We start from the raw sequence: 15,126 nt of genomic DNA, 5'->3' as shown, positions 1-15,126 counted from the left end.
GATGAAATGAAAGGCCGGGTGCGGTGGCTCAAGCCTGTAATCCCAGCACTTTGGGAGGCCAAGGCGGGTGGATCACGAGGTCAGGAGATCGAGACTATCCTGGCTAACATGGTGAAACCCCGTCTCTACTAAAAATACAAAAAACTAGCTGGGCGTGGTGGCGGGCACCTGTAGTCCCAGCTACTTGGGAGGCTGAGGCGGGAGAATGGCGTGAACCCGGGAGGCGGAGCTTGCAGTGAGCCGAGATCACGCCACTGCACTCCAGCCTGGGAGACACAGCGAGACTCCGTCTCAAAAAAAAAAAAAAAAAAAAAAGAAGATGAAATGAGAGGCTAGGCTCATCCTAAGAGACAGTTCACTGCAGCTCTTTCAACCTATTATATTTAGTATTATGTTACAGTTTGCACAGTGTATAAGGAGAGAGAGAAAATGGAGCCAAATGACTTCAAACAATTTTACTTTCTATTCTATGTATTCCAGGTATCTGCTTGATATTTAAAGCATACAGCAGACACTAAATTTTTTTTTCATCGAATGCGGAAAGATACAGAAGGTAAGCAGTAAGCAGCAGCTCATACATGTAAAACATGTTTAAATGAGAAAAGTACCCTAAATTTCAATCAAAGGCAGCAAAGTGTACTAAAAATCTTGACAGATAACATATACAGCATTCTTAAGACGATCATCCATATTTGCACATGACTGGAAAGAACTGTATGTAACAAATGGTTCCTTCCACACTGGATACAAGAAAACTGGGTAAAACATTTCCTTTTGAATCATTTCCACCCTAAGTGTCCTGCTAGCAATTAAGAAAAAGTCAATAGAGAAAGCACTATCAAGTGCTACCTTCAGGTAGCCTATGATAAAATCACTACTTAAAAGTAACCAAGTCTCAGCAGGCCACAGTGGTTCACACATGTAATCTCAGCACTTTGAGTGGCTGAGGCGGGTGGATCACTCGAGACCAGGAGTTCGAAATCAGCCTGGTCAAAATGGCGAAACTTCATCTCTACTAAAACTACAAAAATTAGCCAGGTGTGGTGGTGCATGCCTGTAGTCTCAGCTAATTGGAGGCTGAGGCAGGAAAATCGCTTAAACCCAGGAGGTGGAGGTTGCAGTGAACTGAGATCGTGCCACTGCACTCCAGCCTGGGTGACAGAACAAGACTGTCTCCAAAAAAATAAATAAAAAATACAACGGTTCCACTTCCGGCCTCCGGGGGTTGACGACATAGCTGGTCGTACCATTATCCAAAAGAAGGACCAGGAGGATGACAGCGTTATTGCTGCACACTTAAGTCAAGGAGAAGAAGCCCGAGGAAGATTGACCAAATTTTGTAATTCTAGAAACATGGTCCATGGATCAGTGACATTCAGGGATGTGGCCATTGACTTCTCTCAGGAGGAGTGGGAGTGCCTGCAGCCTGATCAGAGGACCTTGTACAGGAATGTGATGTTGGAGAACTACAGCCACCTGATCTCACTGGGAAGTTCCATTTCTAAGCCAGATGTAATTACGTTACTAGAGCAAGAGAAAGAGCCCTGGATTGTTGTAAGGAAAGAAACAAGCAGATGGTATTCAGATTTGCAGTCAAAATACGGACCTGAGAAAGTATCTCCAGAAAATGATATTTTTGAAATAAATTTACCCAAACATGTTATAAAGCAAATAAGGAAAAATAAAATAAAATAAATAAAAATAAAAAATAAAAGTAACCAAGCCTACTCAAAATACTAAACATATAATTACCATAGGATCCAGCAATTCTACTTCTGTGTAAATCGAAGAAAAAAAAAAATGAAAGGAGGGTGATATAGTTTGGATCTGTGTCCCTACCAAATCTCATGTCAAACTGTAACCCCAGTGTTGAAGGTGGGGCCTGGTGGGAGGTGACTGGAACATTGGGATGGTTTCTCATGAATGGGTTAGTGCCAGCCCCCTAGGGTTGTTTTCACAAGATCTAGTTGTTTAAATGTGTGTAGCACTTCCCCCACCTCTCTCTCTTCCTCCTGCTCCAGCCACCTAGACATGCCTGCTTTCCCTTTGCCTCCTGCCATGATCATAAGTTTCCTGAGGCCTCCCCAGAAGCTGCTATGTTTCCTGTACAGCCTGCAGAACCATAAGCCAATTCAACCTCTTTTCTTTATAAATTACCCAGTCTCAGGTATTTTTTTACAGCAATGTGAGAATGGACCAATACAGAGGGACTCGAACAAGTGGATTCGTACACCAAAATTCACAGCACCATTATTCACAACAGCCAAAAGGTAGAAGCAACCCAAATGTCCATTGAGAATGAATGGATAAACAAAATGTGGTGTGTACATACGATGGAATATTATTCAGCCTTAAAAAGGAATGAGAGGCCGGGCGCGGTGGCTCAAGCCTGTAATCCCAGCACTTTGGGAGGCCGAGACGGGCGGATCACGAGGTCAGGAGATCGAGACCATCCTGGCTAACACGGTGAAACCCCGTCTCTACTAAAAAAAATACAAAAAACTAGCCGGGCGCGGTGGCGGGCGCCTGTAGTCCCAACTACTCGGGAGGCTGAGGCAGGAGAATGGCGTGAACCCGGGAGGCGGAGCTTGCAGTGAGCTGAGATCCGGCCACTGCACTCCAGCCTGGGCGGCAGAGCGAGACTCCGTCTCAAAAAAAAAAAATAAATAAAAAATAAAAAATAAAAAAAAAAAAATAAAAAATAAAAAAAAAGGAATGAGATTCTGACATATGCTACAACATGGATGAATTCTGAAGATATGCTAAGTGGTACACACCAGACACAAAAAAGTAAATATTTTATGATTCCACTTACATATGAGGTACCCAGGGTGGTCACATTCATAGAGACAGAAAGTAGAATATCGGTGGCCAGCAGCTGGGTAGAGAAAGAGAAACAAGGAGTTATTGCCTAATAGGTGCAGAGCTTCAGTCTGGGAAAATAAAAAAGTTCCCAAGATGGATGGTGGTGATGGTTACACAGCAATGTGAATGTACTTAATGCTACTGATCCATACACTTAAAAATTGTTAAAATGATAAATGTTTTGCTATGTATAGTTTACCACAACAATTTTTTTTAAGTAAACAAAAAGGCCAGGTGAGGTGGCTCATGCTATAATCCCAACACTTTGGGAGGCCAAGGAGGGTGGATTGCTTGAGCCCAGGAGTTGGGGACCAGCCTGGGCAACACAGCGAAACCCTGACTCTACAAAAAAATACAAAAGTTAGCTGGGCGTGGTCAAACAGTGAGCCATGATTGTACTACTGCACTCTAGCCTGGGTGACAGAGTGAGATCCTTTCTGGGCAAGTGGGAGGGGGATTGGGGGAGTAAACAAACTAGCAAATACCAGCTACTCCAGAATCTGAGGCGGGAAGATCGTTTAAGCCCAGGAGTTTGAGGCAAAACTGGGCAACATAGCGAGATCCTGTCCCTAAAAAATAAATAAATAAATAACCAAGAACAACCATCAAACATTTGTGGCAAAAACATATTGAGACAAGTGGAAGAATCTGTAACAGGCAAGCTTCACTGTCATCCTCCAGAGTCTAGATGACTTCGTTGAAAGTGAAGATCCCAGAAGAGAAGGGATGGACATGCTATTTTCTTGTTGCTGCAGATATACACTAAGCAACTGAGGAAGCTGAATTATATTCTACAGGTCATTTGGTAATATAACAAATGGACTGTACTTCCTAACAATTACATCCAAAAAATACGAGCTTTTCCTTCCAGTTTCCAATGAAAGCAGCAAGACTGAAATAATCAGTTACACACATAAGAGAAGCCAGGTAGATCTGAAAGACTTTTAGTTCCCAGCTTTAATATGGTGACCCTACAATGGAAAACTGAAAGCAGCAATTTTTAGAATAGTATACACAAACTTTCTTCACTGCCATTATAAAGTGACTTTGTGTAAGTTACTTTTAGTCCTTCTGAGCCTCATCTGAAAAATGAAGATAATACTTACAACTAACTGATAAGGTAAAAATGTACACTGAGTTCAGTGCCTGAATACATAAATGCTCAACAAATGAAAATTCCCTCCTGTCTTAGCCTGATTAGCCTCCAGGGGCTATGCTCATGTTTTGGCTATAACCTGTGGCTCCTCCCTCAGCCCCCAGCTGTTTCCCTCAGTTCTAGCTGTTTCACTCCTGGTTTCTAAGAGGATCATATCTATATTTAGAGGTAATGCTAGTACCAATTGTGGGCTCAACAGGTGTTTGGAGGGCACCTGAGTACTGAGCAGTTTTCAATTGCTTTTCAGAGTTAATTGGTTTTGGCTCCACAACTGGCTGTCTTGACTTCTACAAGTAAGAGTGCCACGTATGCACAGTACCTCAGCAGTACAAGACTAAACAGAAAACTAAGTGTGGTCGCAAGACAAATCCTTAGCAAAAAGATGTTTTTAGCCCTATTTATCAGAATCTCACAGCTTTGTTAAATCACAGGAGCAGTAAACTTTCAATGAACTCTACAGAGTAGGCTACAGCCTACTAACTTAATCTTCACCTAAATCACAGTTATCAGACCCAAGTTTCAACCAGTTCATGCTGCTTTACTATAACCAAGATGGGGGTGAAGCAGAAAGAGCAAGCAGGCAGTGAAGATTTTAAAAAAGGCATCCGATACACCTAGGTCTGAATCAAGCTTTGTTATTTACTAGCTCTGTGACCTCAGTAAATTATTTAACCTCTTAATTTACAAAATACGAAATAATTGTGAGGATCAAATGAGATAATACATACAAAAAAATCTTAGCACCTTGACTAGCCCACTGAAAGAGGTCAGTTAAAAAAGAGGCCGGGCACAGCGGCTCACGCCTGTAATCCCAACACTTTGGGAGGCCAAGGCAGATGGATCACAAGGTCAGAAGTTCGAGACCAGCCTGGCCAAGATGGTGAAACCCTGTCTCTACTAAGAATACAAAAATTAGCCAGGCACAGTGGTGGGCACCTGTAATCCCAGCTACTCAGGAGGCTGGGGTCGCTTGAACCCAGGAGAAAGAGGTTGCAGTGAGCCAAGATCACGCCACTGCACTCTAGCCTGGGCAACAGAGCAAGACTCCATCTCAAAAAAAAAAAAAAGAGGCACATTGTCACTAATGAGAACACTGTACTCACTTCTTGCTTTGTTCAATTTTCATAACATCTAAGAAAAGTGACAATTTAAATCATATTTTGGACCTTTATAAAGTAACCTAAATGCTACCATCCAAGACCTAGCTGAGAAATATAAACTGATGAATGTCCAAAAATCTTAGATGAGTCAGCAAAATGTAATGCCCAACAAATAAAAGGCTTAACATGGACTATTTATGAGCACACAACAGTCATTACAATTTCAAAATCAGCAATTTTCTATCTAGTACCATCACAAATTTGGTCTGGAAATCCAAGTATTAAGGAAATGCAAAGATCATAATCCCAGAGATACTTTTCCACAATATTCCCAAATCACCTTAATTGAAACTGGAAGGTATGAGGCAGCCTGATTATCTGAAGTTAACATCAAGAAATAATTTAAGGCAGAACCCCAACTCTCTCCCACAAACATAAAACCAGTAGCAGATGGTACATGAACATTTCTCAGGGAGAAATTGCAATTCTAACAAAGTACAGATAACTTAATTTTATCCATCACCTTTTGGTCAAACTGAAAACAAGCAAGCTTTTGGTTCTCTCCAAAACACTGAACTCTGCATTATCACTGACCTAACTCAAAGCAAGATATTTTTGGTGATCTGTCCTCTCCTGCTTCATCAACCATAGGTAAATTACGTACAGTAGTAGCCTGCTAAACAGAGGGGAAGTAACTATCACAGGCATGTTTTATCAATAAAATGGACAAGTGATAATCAAATTATTTAAAGAATGGTTTGTACTTCTTAGCAGAGGACAAGCTTGAGAAAGATCCACTTTCTAAAAGAACCCAATCATTCTGGATGAATTATGAGAAAAATATCACTCTAGTCCAAAACTGACTGAATCTACCTTTCTGTTTTAATCCAAGTCCTAACCGCATCTATTTTATGTCTCTGCCTCTCCGCCTTATTTTCCATTCCGTCTCCCCCTTCAATTTCAAGAACGCCCTTCTATACCTTATTTTCAAATCTCATTATTGCCCCCGAATCCTAAGGACCTCGGACACCCACGGAGGTGACCTTATGCATCCCCACTGCATTCCCAATTCATTGTACTTCTCATCCCAAATGATCCTATTCTTTCATTCTTTTCTATCTCGCTCGTTGTTTCTTAAAATCCAATACCCCACACACGCTCACGCCAGAGTCCCCCCCCCCCACACTCCATTGTTTCCCCGGCCTATCCCTCTGGAAACTCCCCAACTCGGACACGGGTGTCTCGCCCGCCCCCACACACCCCAGGAACCTTCCACCTTCTGGGCACTACGGATCTCTAAGGGCTCACATTCCCCTCCTTCCCGTCCCCCGGCCCCAACAACTACCCCCTCCCCCCTTTTCCTCCTTCAACCCGCTCCCCGCACCTCGGTGCCCCTCTGAGCCCCCGCCAACCCCGCCACCCAGCACCCCCAGTCTCACCTAGCCGGGGCCCACGCAATCGCCTTGTCGCCCCAGCTCCGGGCTCCGTGTCCCAGACGCTCCCGGGTCTGAGAACAGGAAAAGAGATCCTCCGCCTCCTTCACCTCTCCCTCTAGAGCCGCCGCCGCCGCCGCCGCCGCCGCGCTCCTCCCCCAGTTCTCTCACAGCCGGACGCCGCCCCGCCCCCACCGCCGCCTCCCCGCTTCTCTCCAGGGCCGTTCTGCAGGCCGGGAATCAAGGCTGCGGCCGGAGCTCCAGCAGATCACCCCGATCCTTGCCGGGGCAGCGGCTCGCCCCGCCCCGGAGCCCTCTCGGGCGCGTGCGCGCCAGCCAGCCAGCCAGAGCTCAGGGCGCGTACTCGCGCCGGCGCGAACCCGGCGCGCCAAGCTCGAGGCTGTGGCAGCCAACGGGTGCGCGAGCGCAGCTGGAGCGGCGAGACGGCCCGCGCACCGGAGACCGAGGGGATCGAGGAGAGGCGCGGGGCGGCGAGAGGCGGGCTCCGACCGGTCGGGTTACCGCTCTTCTCGGGACCCGGTCCCTCGCGTCTCGCACCGTCCGCAGGCTCGCGCGCCACCGGAGACTGGGTATTACCGCGGAAGGGAAGAGACTCTGGGAGAGGGTCGGGGACAAACTAGATGCAAGGGGAAAACGGGTGGGACTCGAGCTCGCGTCCGCGTACAAAACAGCTCGTACCCGGCGGCATCGGGTAGGGGCCCGACGAGCGCCGGGAATAGAGGGCCCGAGCTGAACTGACGGAAAGAGCCGAAACTCTCCCGGAGGTGGCCGAACGCAGGCGCAGCGAGGGGAGTCGAGCGCTCGGCTTTTGCTCAATGTCCGGGTCGGGAAGCTTCCCCTCGGGCTACCCCCTACGGCACCGCTCACTCTTCCGCACCGAGGACTTCACACCGCTTTCCCTTCGCCTCCTTTCCGACCCAAGTTTTGTTCCAAAAGGCAATTTCAGAGTCTCCAACGGCGGGAAACGCTGGAGCCTCCGGGCAGAGCGGTCGCTCTGCCTCCGGAGAGTGCGCGGAGGCCGGTGGGGGCGCGGGAAGAATGACCTCGGGAGCTGATGGGGGTTCTCTGCCCTGGCGATGTTCGCCTGGCACGCTCCCCAAGTCAGTTCCTCGTCAGTCGGGTTTCTAATCTACTCTGCTGTCAGCATAGCCCCTCTACGCAACGTTGGTCGGTCCCGCCGCCCTTGGACTCTTTTCTGTTAAATACTCTGTCTTCGACGCCAAGACTCCCAACCTCCCTGGTGCTGGAACTAACTAGTATTTGTGCACCTTTCTGCGTGCATGAAGCACTCACCTCACTGTCGACTGGTCAGTGTCTATTAAGAGGGGCCAGAGGGATTTAGACAATCAGCATTGAAAAGATTCATTAGAATCTGGGGCTGGGCGCGGTGGCTCAAGTCTGTAATCCCAGCACTTTGGGAGGCCGAGGCGGGCGGATCACTTGAGGTTAGGAGTTCGAGACCAGCCTGGCTAACATAGTGAAACCCGTCTCTACTAAAAATACAAAAATTAGCCGGATGTGGTGGCACACGCCTGTAATCTCAGCTAGTCGGGAGGCTGAGGCAGGAGAATCACCTGAACTCAGGAGGCGGAGGTTGCAGTGAGCCAGGATTGCGCCACTGCACTCTACCCTCCATCTCAAAAAAAAAAAAAAAAAGATTTATTAGAATCTGTTCCCATCTTACCTTTTGGGGCCAAGCAAAGGGGCTCTGAAAAGGCACCAACAAGCTGGAGAGTGTGTGTTAGTGTATAGCTAGACACCACAGGCACATGTCATTTTGGTTTCCACGTATGTTATTGCAATGACAGGATATCCTACTTTAGTGACTGAGTAGTATAGTAGAGGTTTGCCAAGCCATCTGATCCTTGTGGTTTTTAACTTTGCTTGAGGTAAGGGCTCAAAAATCCCCTGGAGTCCAATGACCTCTGGTTAATAGTGTCTCATCTACTCCAACCATATAATTTACTGATCTGGATAAGCAGAAGACTTAAGTGATCCAGCTAGGTAGGGCACTGGACTGTATGTTCCTTACTATTGCGTCTTCATTCAAAAGTTCAAATAGAAGCAAATTATCCAAATGTCTGCTTTCTTTTCATTCACTAAACTGGCACTTACTTGATAGTGGGTATTGTTCTAGGTATTCAGTCATTTACAAAGAAGAATAAAACAATATCATTACCCCAAGGAAAGTATCCAGTTACAAAAGAGGATAAAGTTATTAAATAGGCCAGTTGCAGCGGCTCATGCCTGTAATCCCAACATTTTGAGAGGCCAGGGTGGGAGGACTGCTTGAGCCCAGGAGTTTGAGACCAGCCTGGGCAACATAACAAGATCCCCCATCTCTACAAGCAAATTTAAGTTATTAAATGACTATAATAACATAGTGTTGAAGCAGAAAAGTACAAAGTGGTTTAGGAAAAGAAAAGAACAAGTGACTAATTCTTCCACAATTCCCCTTCCTTCCCATACAGAGTGGGAACGGGATGATATGACCCTGGTAAATGGAGAACTTCATCATGAGGTATGGGATGCGAGCCTTGCATCCTATTCCACAAAGACTGGTTTCACTCACCAAAAGTCACTCAGTTCAGGAAAGGCCTTCATTATAGGGCCTCTTGCTGCTGCAAAGCCAATACAAGTTTTTTGGATGGAAAATGAAGTCCCCATTGTTGGCCAGGTTCGGTGGCTCATGTCTGTAATCCCAAAACTTTGAGAGGCTGAGGTGGATCACTTGAGCCCAGGGGTTTGAGATTACCCTGGGCAACACAGGGAGACCCTGTCTCTACAAAAAATAAAAATAAATTAGCTAGCTGAGGTGGCTTGTGCATGTTGTCCCAGCTGCCCAGGAAGCTGAGGTAGGAGGATTCCTTGAGCCCAGGAAGTCAAGGCTGCAGTGAGTTGTGATCACACCACTGCACTCCAGCCTGGACAACAGAGTGAGACCTTATCAAATAAAAAAAGTTCCCATTCTTAGTAATATTATAGTATGTTGTGGGGAAGACATGATGCCTCATGACGCTAAGAGATTCCCTGATCTAATAGGAGAGACTGTTTTTTGTTTGTTTTGGAGACAGGGTCTCCCTCTGTTGCCCAGGCTTGAGTATGGTGGCACAATCATAGCTCACTGTAACCTTGAATCCCTGGGCTCAAGGGATCCTCCCCTGTCAGCCTCCTGAGTAGCTAGGACTAAGGCTCTGGCCACCATGCCCAGCTAATTTTTTAATTTGTTGTAGAGATGGGTGTCTCACCACATTGCCCAGGCTGGTCTTGAACTCCTGGCCTCAAATGATCCTCCCTCCTGGGCTTCCCAAAGCACTGGGATTACAGGCGTGAGCCACCACACTCGGCTAGGAGAGACTTTGTGTATGTGGACAGCCTTCTCCAAGAGAAGGAAGGTAGATTGAAGAGCAACCTAGGGTATGAGAGCTGTTAAAACATCACTGGAAATCTAGCAAGATGGAGAATATTGTATTTAACAAGTCTCGTTCAAGGGAAAGTTCTGGGTGTGGTAGTACACATGACCTCCTCACAAGGAATTTTTTTTTTTTTTTTTGAGACGCCCAGGTGGGAGTGCAGTGGCCGAATCTCAGCTCACTGCAAGCTCCGCCTCCCGGGTTTATGCCATTCTCCTGCCTCAGCCTCCCGAGTAGCTGGGACTACAGGCGCCCGCCACTTTGCCCGGGTAGTTTTTTTGTACTTTTTTAGTAGAGACGGGGTTTCACCGTGTTCGCCAGGATGGTCTCGATCTCCTGACCTCGTGATCCGCCTGTCTCGGCCTCCCAAAGTGCTGGGATTACAGGCTTGAGCCACCGCGCCCGGTCCCCTCACAAGGATTTTACTCAAAAAATATCCTCCAAGAAGATCAGGTTGCTTTAGCATATGTCTTGCTGAGTGGGATTTGCAAAAGGGGTCTTGCAACTCATGGCCCACCTTTGCCCTTTCTCCATGCAGCACTCAACCTCTCTAAAGGGACATTGAACAAATGTTTCAAAAAATATTTTTTGACCTGGGTTACAAATATTAATTTTGTTGTTGTTGTTTTTAAGATGGAGTTTTGTTCTCGCCGCCCACGCTGGAGTGCAATGACCCAGTCTCAGCTCACTGCAACATCCGCCTCCCAGGTTCAAGCAATCGTCCTCTCTCAACATACTGAGTAGCTAGGATTACAGGTGCCTGCCACCATGCCCAGCTAATTTTTGTATTTTTAGTAGAGATGAGGTTTATACCATGTTGGCAAGGCTGGTCTCGAACTCCTGACCTTAGATGATCCACCTGCCTCAGCCTCCCAAAGTGCTGGGATTACAGGCGTGACCAGGCCCGGCCTATTTTTGTTCTTTATAATACACATATATTTTCTACTGTGTATGTTTATTTATGTATTTTTTTTGAGACAGAGTTTCACTCTTGTTGTCCAGGCTGGAGTGCAATGGCGCGATGTCGGCTCACCGCAACCTCCGCCTCCCATGTTGAAGAGATTCCCCTGCTTCAGCCTCCCGAGTAGCTGAGATTACAGGCATGCACCACCCGCCCGGCTAAGTTTGTATTTTCAGTAGAGACAGGGTTTCTCCATGTTGGTCAGGCTGATCCCGAACTCCCGACCTCAGGTGATCCACTTGCCTCGGCATCCCACAGTGCTGGGATTACAGGCATGAGCCACCGTGCTCGGCCTACTGTGTATGTTATACTTCACAATAAAACAAAGTTATTGTCACCTGCCTTGAAATAATTGCAAATTGTTCAAAGTACATGTATAAATTATTTTGGAGGAAAATAAATGCTGCAATAAATGCAAAATATAATATTTGTGACCTACTCTGAAGAAAACACAAAAATAACCAAATTTCTTAAATGTTTAGCATAGATGTTAAGGGTTAAAAAAGAAAAAGATCATTTTGAAATAAGATCCATTAGTCTCTGTTCAGCCTTACGAAATTAATTTATCCCAGGTTACTTAATGATCAAGTGCCAGAACTAGAATTAGAGAGAAATCATGACATAAGCTTCACCTTGGCAGATACATTCTGCAGGTATTAACCTGACCTAATTTGATATGTTTTCAAATAGGTCCTTGACTTCAGAACTTTAATGCTTTTGCTTGGTTTGAATTGCTATTTTGTATCTTAAGTGATTGATTGCCAGATTCCATGTTTTTATTAGGAAGAAAAAGGCCAACTGTAACCTGAGAGGCAGAGAAATTTAACTTATTATCTTGGAGACTTGACAACCAATGACTGTAATTAAGAAACATAATGTTTTAAAGTCTCCGTTGACTGAAGCTGCAAGTGACAACAGGCACAAAAACCAGTAGAGAACAGCTCATAAGACTGTACTTTTCCTTTTGCCTATACTAACCCTAGTACCTAAGAATATTCATGTTAGCAGTCCACAGTGTGTCTCAGAAAATTCGTTTCATGGGATACCAAAATCATGTTATCTGAGAAAACTATTCCATGTCCAAGTAAGTTTGGGAAGCACAGGTTAAAATCAAGTTAAACTGGCTTATTTACTTCCCAGAATATTTAATATGGTACCATGCTTTGTTCATATTGAAGTGAGCAGGCTATATAGTGTGCAGCTTTCCCCAAGGAAGTTCTTCCCACTCCCATCCCCACCCCTAAGACTTTTTTGCAGAATTAATGTGTCTTTGAACATCCATTGTATAAAGTTCAATTAAAACGGTTTGATTAGGTCAGCATTTCCCATTTTACAGATAACAAAACTGAGGCCCAAAGACAAGGCTAACATATGCAAATTTTCACTTGTGTATCAGATATTTAAAGCTAGGAAAGACCTTAAACTATCAAAGGTTGAAGTGTTACATCACAAAATTATTGGCAATGCTGGAACCAAAGCTCAGATCTGAAACATTCAGTTCAATGTAAGCCTTGCAGGTTCATTAAGACTTGAATTTGATATTTAGTGAATTTGTCCTATGTGTAAGATATGTAACTAATATTGCTATACTCTAAGTTCTTTTATTAAGTTTTTAAATCATCTTTCATTTGTAGATTCTGTCATTTTAAAAAATTAATATGCTTCACTTCTGTCAAATGTTTTATACTTCATAAAGTACTCTCTACATATTGTTTTATTTGATTGTCTCAACATTGTGTGGTGCAGGCATCATTGCCTCATGTAACAAATGAGGAAACTGAAGCTTAAAATTGTTCAATAATTTACCTAGGTTGCACATTTAATAAATGTCCTGCTATTTACATTAGGAGAAGACATCAAGCAGCTTTGGTATAATTAAGAAGAGAAGACTTGCAAACATGAGACAGAGAACAATTTATATGGCAACATGCAAGAAACTTATTGATAGAACAGTACAAACTAGATGGGAATACAGAAGGAATTCAAAAGGCGAAGATTACTGGAGATGGAATTAATCAGTGAAGCCATCATTTAGGGATAAACCTTAAGCTAGGTCGTAAAAGAAGTGTAAAGATTTGTATTAGCAAGGCTGGGCATGGTGGTTAATGCCTGTAATCCCAGCACTTTGGGAGGCCGAGGCCAGTGGGTCACCTGAGGTCAGAAGTTCGAGACCAGCCTGGCCAACATGATGAAATCCTGTCTCTACTAAAAATACAAATATACTAGCCTTGCGTGGTGGCAGGTGCCTATAATCCCAGCTACTCGGGAGGCTGAGGCATGAGAATCATTTGACCCTGGGAGGCAGAGGTTGCAGTGAGCCAAGATCATACTACTGCACTCCAGCCTGGGCAAGAGCAAAACTCCATCTCAAAAAAAAAAAGGATTTCGCAGAGAGGAAAAATATAGAAAAGAAGAACAACATCAGCCAAAGGCAAAAATATCAAAACAAGAAACACATTGATGAGAAGAATTAGAGCCTGAAGGGAGATGGGTCTGAAATGATCGGTCGTCTTGGCTGTGCAAGAAAATCAACTGCTAAGACGAAGTGAGTTTGCAGGCACTGAATATCAAATTTACTGAATATCAAACATACACTCTCTCCTGTGGGTTATGGGAGGGAAAGGGAGAAAAAAGCAAGAGAAACCACATTTAAAGTGAGTAAGGATATGGAAGGAGGGGTGGGGGAGTAAAACAAGCCTCAATGGCCCTCAGATATGTGACTGGGAAACACCTGAACCGAAGACGTTTGTATGTCCCACAAACCCTTCTCATTCTTTTTTTTTTTTTTTTTTTTTTTGAGACAGAGTCTCTCACTGTTGCCCAGGCTGGAGTGCAGTGGCGCGATCTCAGCTCACAGCAACCTCTGCCTCTCGGGTTCAAGCAATTCTCTTGCCTCAGCCTCCTGAGTAGCTGGGACTACAGGTGCGCCACAATGCCCAGGTAATTTTTTTGAAGCTTTAGTAGAGATGGGGTTTCACATGTTGGCCAGGATGGTCTCCATCTCTTGACCTTGTGATCCACCTGCCTCAGCCTCCCAAAGTGCTGGGATTACAGGCGTGAGCCACTGGCACCAAGCCCCATCTCTTTTTTTTTTTTTTTTAAGAGACCAGGGTTCTCCACTGACCAGGTTGGAGTGCAGTGGTGGGATCATTACTCACTGCAGCCTCCAGCTCCAAGGCTCAACTGGTCCTCCCACTGCAGCCTTCCCAGTAACTTGGACTACAGGTGTAAGCCACCAGGCCTAGCTAATTTTTTTTTTTTTTTTTCGTGGAGATGGGGCCTCCCTATGTTGCCCAGGCTGGTCTCAAACTCAAGCAGTCCTCACCGCTGGGTTCAAGTGATCCTCCTGCCTCAACCTCCCAAAGTGCTAGGATTATAGGCATCAGCCACTATGCCTGGGCTTTTTTTTCCTACTCTTGAGACAGATTAATAAGTTTCTTATTTATTTATTAGAGGCAGGGCCTTGCTCTGTTGCCTAGGTTGGAGTACAGTGGCAGAATCATAACTCACTATAGTCTCAAACTCCCGGGCTCAAGTGATCCCCCTGCCTCTGCCCGTCATCATGCCCAGCTCCCATTCCTTTTCTGGTACTAATTCACCTGAAAGGTGCCTGAGCTATTGATGCTAGGAAAAATGCCCTTTTAGGTGTTGCTTGCAAAGCCAGATTCACATGCTGACTCAGTCACTGCCCAGCAGAAGATGTTCCCCACAACCTTTCTCGACCCAGAATTGGGACTGAGGTCTGGCACAGAATGGGTTAAAAAATTCCCTTCTGGAGGCCGGGCGCGGTGGCTCAAGCCTGTAATCCCAGCACTTTGGGAGGCCGAGACGGGCGGATCACGAGGTCAGGAGATCGAGACCATCCTGGCTAACATGGTGAAACCCCGTCTCTACTAAAAAATACAAAAAACTAGCCGGGCGCGGTGGCGGGCGCCTGTAGTCCCAGCTACTCGGAAGGCTGAGGCAGGAGAATGGCGTGAACCCGGGAGGCGGAGCTTGCAGTGAGCAGAGATCCGGCCACTGCACTCCAGCCTGGGCGGCAGAGCGAGACTCCGTCTCAAAAAAAAAAAAAAAAAAAAAATTCCCTTCTGGGCTGGGAGTGGTGGCTCACACCTATAATCCCAACACTTTGGGAGGCTAAGGCAGGCAGATCACCTGAGGTCGAGAGTTTGAGACC

General features: G+C 45.5%; 1 protein-coding gene across 1 annotated transcript in view; it reads right to left on the bottom strand.

Moving 5' to 3' along the window:
- Positions 1-7,720, bottom strand: part of SPATS2 (spermatogenesis associated serine rich 2) — a 179,502-nt gene extending 171,782 nt beyond the window's left edge. The window contains exons 1-2 of the mRNA XM_025403484.1: positions 6,561-7,720; positions 2,816-2,878 (exon numbers count right to left, since the gene is read on the bottom strand). The gene's annotated coding sequence lies outside the window, so the exon portion shown is untranslated. The remainder of the gene's footprint in view (positions 1-2,815; positions 2,879-6,560) is intronic.
- Positions 7,721-15,126: the final 7,406 nt, after the last annotated feature.

Source organism: Theropithecus gelada, chromosome 11, assembly GCF_003255815.1.
Source record: "Theropithecus gelada isolate Dixy chromosome 11, Tgel_1.0, whole genome shotgun sequence".
NCBI lineage: Eukaryota > Metazoa > Chordata > Mammalia > Primates > Cercopithecidae > Theropithecus > Theropithecus gelada.
Note: the sequence above shows the minus strand (reverse complement) of the source record. Positions and strands in the feature narration are given on the sequence as shown.